Raw genomic sequence first — 6,000 nt, 5'->3', positions numbered from 1 at the left:
ACCTTGGGAACTGCGCCTCCCACTCAGCCTTGGCAGAGCCTCCAGCCTGCCCCACGCCTGCAGCCTCCACATCTGCTCTGCCAGCCAAGCAGCACCACTCCTGTATCTGCAGCCCTAATCCCATAATAAATAGGCTTTTTTTCTCTCTTTTTTTTTTTTTTTAAATAAAACTATTGCCAAGTAGTATACTATCTGGCACTGCTCTGTTTAACTGAATAATTTGCTAGGACTGAATTACTATAGCCTGTATTAAATGTTGAGATTATCGAACATGTGCTTGTACTGAATTAATATTTTATCACTCCCGGGTCCTGTGTGGGCTGGCTGTTCTCCTGGAGTGCTTTAGCACCATGGAAACGTTGGGAGATATTTTCTCTTAATTGCATGAATGGTTGACAGATAACAGTACAGTACCATGGAATTAAACCGCGATTGCTGAAGAATTCAGATGAGCTGCTAACACTGCTTCTCTTGTTTTAGTTTTATTTTTAAACCTGGCAACATCTGTCCTTGTCCATTTATTTCTGAAAACTTCAGTACCAGTAGGCAATGCATCTGTGTGACACGTGGCACACAATTAGCGCATTTCAGAGGTGAGCCCTTTAAACTTGAGAGAATTTCAGTTGAGGGAAAGAATAAAGATCTCGAGTGATTAAAAACTCTAATGAATTGTTTTTTCCTTTTAATTTGTATTTTTATGACAAGGCTAATTCTCTAAATAGCCCCTTGCTTTTTAGAACTGTCAGGAAAATAGTATTTAAGCACTGGTACTCAAAATTATTGACAGCAAATCCAGGTAGCTGGTTATAAATTGACTTTTTATATTTCTCAAGTTAGAATTGTTCAATAACTTGCAGGACAAAGCCCTAAAAATCACTGAGCATTATTACATAATCAGGCAGTTTTACAAAGTATTTAAAAAAAAAAAAAAAAAAAATCTGATTTGTTCTGCATGATTCACCACAGTGTAGCTGTTCAGGACACGTATTGTCTTCAAGAAAACATGTAATCTGCCCGTGTAAGCTTGTGACACCTTCCCTGCACCGCCTGCTCTGCCTCCCAGGGCATTGCTGAAGTACCCCAAGTACCTTTGCTCAAGATCACGCGACTGTTCGATGGATAACAAATTATTGTAATTATCCCCAGTGCTACAAAAGGCAACTGCATTCTGCAAACGAGGTGAGGTGCTGCACCAAAACTAAGCACAGCGACAGTCCCTTTGGGGGCCCCAGGAAGACGCTGCTGGCACCCACGCTGAGCAGAGCAGCTTCACGGCGAGCTGCCCACAGCACCCTCCTGTCGGACAGCAGGGTAAAGCTGTCCTGAAGTGCTCCTGCTTCAGCTCCTCATTGCCGGGTTTGGGGCTAGAGCTCAGCCTGCTCTCGGGGCTGGCGGGACAAGTCTGGAAGCAGAACAGGGAGGAACAATTGGTTTTGCTTTTTTTTTTTAGGTGCACAGAAATCTTACGTAACCAGCGAATTGTATTCCTCAAGAGAAACCATGCAATGAATTTAGCTAAACTGAATGAAGTTTCTGCAATTTTATGAGAGCGGAGCATTAAGTGCTATATGGCTGAAGCAGTGTTTGAGCCCTACCCCAACTGAAAAAATAAAAAATAAAAATAAAAAATCAAAGCCCGTGCCCTGGATGCAATCCGAATCCAGATACTGAGCCACAGACCCACTGCTCCCCAGGAGTTTTCTGTAGGCACTTGGAGCATAGCAAACGAATGTGCTTTCAGAACTCTTTCCCGATTTTAATCGGAGCACATCACATACGGAGAACTGAACTCCGCCTATAGGTGACAGACTGGTAGCCTGGAAGGGATCCACGGGTTTATATCCACCCCTGCCTCCAGCAGCAGGGAAGCAGAGCCCAGCCGGCAGCGGGGCAGGTCTGAGAGCTGGGAGATGGTGGTGGCTGTGCCTTTGCTTCGCTGGCTCGGCGAGAACCCTCCTGGAGCCCCTGTTAAAGCAAGCAAGTTATATTAAAGCCATTTATCTTTATCATTAACATAATATGCCACCAGAAACTTCCAGTAAAGCCTTGAGTTTGTGTGTGTGTTGTGTGTGTGTATTTTTTTTTAATGAGATGGATCTGAGCCAAGTTCCAGGTTCCAAATGAGACATCTCTGAAAACTCACCGAGTTCCAGTTCTGTACTCGGATCCAGATCTATTTTGTCACCGTGCCCTTTTTAAATATGCAGCGGTGAAGCCTGGAACTAATCAAGATCTTGGCTTCCGAGCGTTCAAAGCCCAGGTTTGAGCTGTCTGATTTCCCTGCTGCCAGTGAAGGGCAGCACTTACAGCCTCGTGGAGAACACCCCGCTGTGCCTCCCCACGCCTGCGGGCACCCCTGGAGCAGAGCAGGGATGGTCCAGGTCCCATCCCACGGGGGTGGCAGGCGCTGTCCTGCCAGCAGCTTCCCTTTGAAAACACCAAGACAACAATTACGTTTGAAAAAGTCTAAATTCAGTAAGACGAGAGCTAAATGAGGCCGTGATCATCTCAGAACGCATCTGTTTGTTCTCTACAGCAAATGACACCATTATCTATATTCTAAAACAGAGTAAACTACCTTAAAGTGCTCATCTGTTGAGGAAAGTTTGATTTGCCATGAGAGTTATGGTCCAAATAGAAGAAAAGCTTTTTTATCAACCAAACAAACAAGTTCCATATTTAATCTGCAGTCATTCCACCTGTGTTTACAGGACTGTAGGTAAAAAACATTTAGGAATCGTCACTTTTCTATGGTTGAAGTCTCCCCAGAAAAAAAGTTTTCTATTTTCCTAAAATTTCATCTATGCGGACAGAAGAATCCTTATCTAAAGGCCTCAGAAACCAAACTTCCCAAACTTGACGCTTACAAGAAATGCTCAAAGTGTTGCACTGTGTTTAACCTGCGTTGAAATCAAGCGTAGCCGTGGCACTAAAATCTTGCACGTGCTTTGGAAGTGTAGGGATTAATGTAAATACCGCACACCTTCCTGTGTGATCGCCGAGTACAAAACCATGTAAACTCCTCCTGTTGCTTCCATCCAGCCTGAATTCAGACGACAGACTCGAGGAGCATTTGTCAGCTCATGTGCGCAGCCCCCGCTAGCAGCAGTGCTGATGCCCTGCAAACAGCAACATTAACATTGCTGAAAAATTCATGGCCAAGCAGAGAAATAGACCCCTTCGGGTGAAAAACAGCTCCATGCAGTGACTAACCCACATGTATCCTTGTCAGATAGCGGGTAAGCAGACACTTGTTCTGCACACACAAAGCTGAAAATATACGTAACTGGCAATGCAAAAGCATGACTCCTTCAGCTTGCTCTTTGACTATGTATATGTGGGTAGCTTGGCACATTTCCATCAGCATCATTCAAGATTAAATCAAATCAATCTTCAGCACATTACTACACCGCTTTTGGCGTTGCTGTATCCACATCCATATACCTAGTCTAAAATTAGAGTTGTTGGAAATGCGCTATCAGGAGGAAAATCGGCTGAAAGGAGAGGAGAAGCCAATTGTGGATGGGGCTGGTTGCGTTTCCTGTTACCAAGATTGCCCAGCACTTAGGACCAGGACCGCTTAACAACAGGCTCTCATATCAGAAAACTTTCCACTCCATTCCCATTCCCACCCTACTTCAGTTGGAAGAGAGATTGCCTATAATTTTTAAATACAAGTCCAGAGGTGAAAAAGCCACTTCGCTAAAGCTGTGTTTAGCCTGGAGGTCAGGCACTCGTACGGACTAGGTGGGAGCTCCTAGGTGGACCAAGGACGTGACCTCCATCTCCATAATCCGTGGTGCTGCCTGTTCTGCACGGGGCGTTCAGTGCTCTCCGTTGTGCATAAATATTCACCAGGCCAGGAAGATATTCACCATAAATATTCACCGGGCCAGGAACAGCTGAAGAGAAACGAGCGCGTTTCTCCGACCAGCTGCACAAAGACTGGGACACCGAACTTTGAAGGAAGGATGTAATTGAGGTGTACTAAGATTTACTTGAGGTGTACTAAGGTGAGAAGGGACAGGCTTCGGAGAGGGACGTGAGGGTGTGTGTCTGTTAGGACACACCACCAAGTGGGGTCCAATATGAAACGTAGAATTTCCCTGTTGTTCCCTGAAGCAGTTCCCAGCTCCATTACATTCATTTCTTCGCTAATGTGTCCTTCTCTTTCCATCCTTTCTAGGCTCTATAGTTATTCAAAATATTATTTCTTAATATGTACCACCACAGGGCCAAGCCCTCCCCCATTCGACTGTTCCAAGAGTTGGCAATAAACTTGGAGAAGTTGTTGAATTTCTTCAGGTTCTCAGGCTCATCTGCTCAGTTAATGGTCAAGCAATCCTTTCATTCTATCAATATCTGTCCCGCTGAAATGGGGAACTTATTTTTAGCCTTCTATTTAAACAAAATAACCTAGTATTGCATGAAGGTCATTTTTAACAACAAGCTCTAACAATTTTAGAAGCGCACCTCCTCTCCGAGTCAATGAATAGTTTAACAAACCTGTTGGCCAGAAACTGAATAGTTGTAATCTGACATAAAGGGTGCCAGCTGATAATAGTGCTCTGTGACCTAGAAAAAATATTCAGGAGTGACATTTTTGTCCACAGCTTGCAAATTAGGTACAAAAATCTGAAGAAACATTTAACTCTATACAACTCACGCCCTACTCACGGTACGTTACACTGCAGTGTTACTCTGAGCCTGGGGCAAGTAAGAGGTGCGTTGACTCAATGCTCCTCAAGACGTGCTGTCTGTGTACTGCCAGAGCCTGCACGGAGAGGACTACACCGTCCCTGACTCCAAACTGTTACAAGCATGCCTTTTTTTAATTATATCGAAATCAACTTTCATATTAATGCGACAGAGGAAATTGAAATACCCATGACAAGCAATATCATCCCCTGCACAATGCTTTATCTTTACGAGAACTAGCCGGTATGCTATGAAGATCAGAATCATTACATATGTAATTAAAACACGAGTGAATGGCTTCCCTGGGGTGATGGGGCAATGGAGAGGAGGCAACAAAAACCTCAGCAGCAGCCCTACCTCACCAGAAGTAGTAGTAAGTTCTGTCTTAATTGGGTGAATGTTTGTCAAGCCTCCTACTTCCTCAGTTCCTCCTGCCTTGTTTCACATGGGCAATTTGCTCCTTCTGTCTTCCCTCCAGGATTTTTCTCTGAGTGTTTTTCTAATCAAATCATGGTGATTTTCAAGTGGCTTCCTTTCTCTTTAGAAATTTTCATTTTCTCCTGCATTAGCCCTCTAAGAAAAATGCTTCCATAAATAAATTGTACCTTCTAGAGGTTTTCTGCGTACACATTACCCGCAGATTAGGGAGAATATTAACAAGAGCATCAAAATCACGGAGCAAGCAGCCATCGCTGGATGCTACAGAATTGAAACTCTTGTGCCAGGGCTGTCGGTCCGTGCAGCTCCCCGCACAGATGCTCTGGGACTCCCTCCTCCTGGTCCAGTCCTGCCCAGCTGCCTCTTGCCCTTGCCAGGAGGCTCAGTAACCAGAGAGGGGACAGGAGCAATGCAAAGGTCTTTGCTGGGGTACTGCTTTCACTGCCTTCTCCTCTCGTCCAAGGAAGCGCCCTGCTTCCAAGCAGGGCAAAAATCAGAGGACTATTTCAAAGTCAGCTTTACAGCCTCTGCTAGGCAATCAAATAACAGTGTCATCTGCCTACCCCACTGAGCTACAGCACACAAGAAGAGTTCAGAATAAGACTAAAAAGGGCTGGACAACAAGGGCCACTCCATTTGTATAGTTTCTTCACTGCCTAGAATCAAATTTATTTGTATTCCCATTTGGGTTCCTGCACCAAATCCCAGCCCACAGACTTGCTAAGGACTGCTGTATACAGCAACTTTTCAATTGCCTCTTTTTCCCCCTGGTCTTCCCAGGCTACTTCCCAGACTTTGAGGAAAGCTTTCATACCTTTACAGATCCTATAAAACTTTTGGTCAAGGGGACCTGGACCGTATCAG

This window comes from Oxyura jamaicensis, chromosome 8 (assembly GCF_011077185.1).
Source record: "Oxyura jamaicensis isolate SHBP4307 breed ruddy duck chromosome 8, BPBGC_Ojam_1.0, whole genome shotgun sequence".
NCBI classification, from domain to species: domain Eukaryota; kingdom Metazoa; phylum Chordata; class Aves; order Anseriformes; family Anatidae; genus Oxyura; species Oxyura jamaicensis.
Note: the sequence above shows the minus strand (reverse complement) of the source record.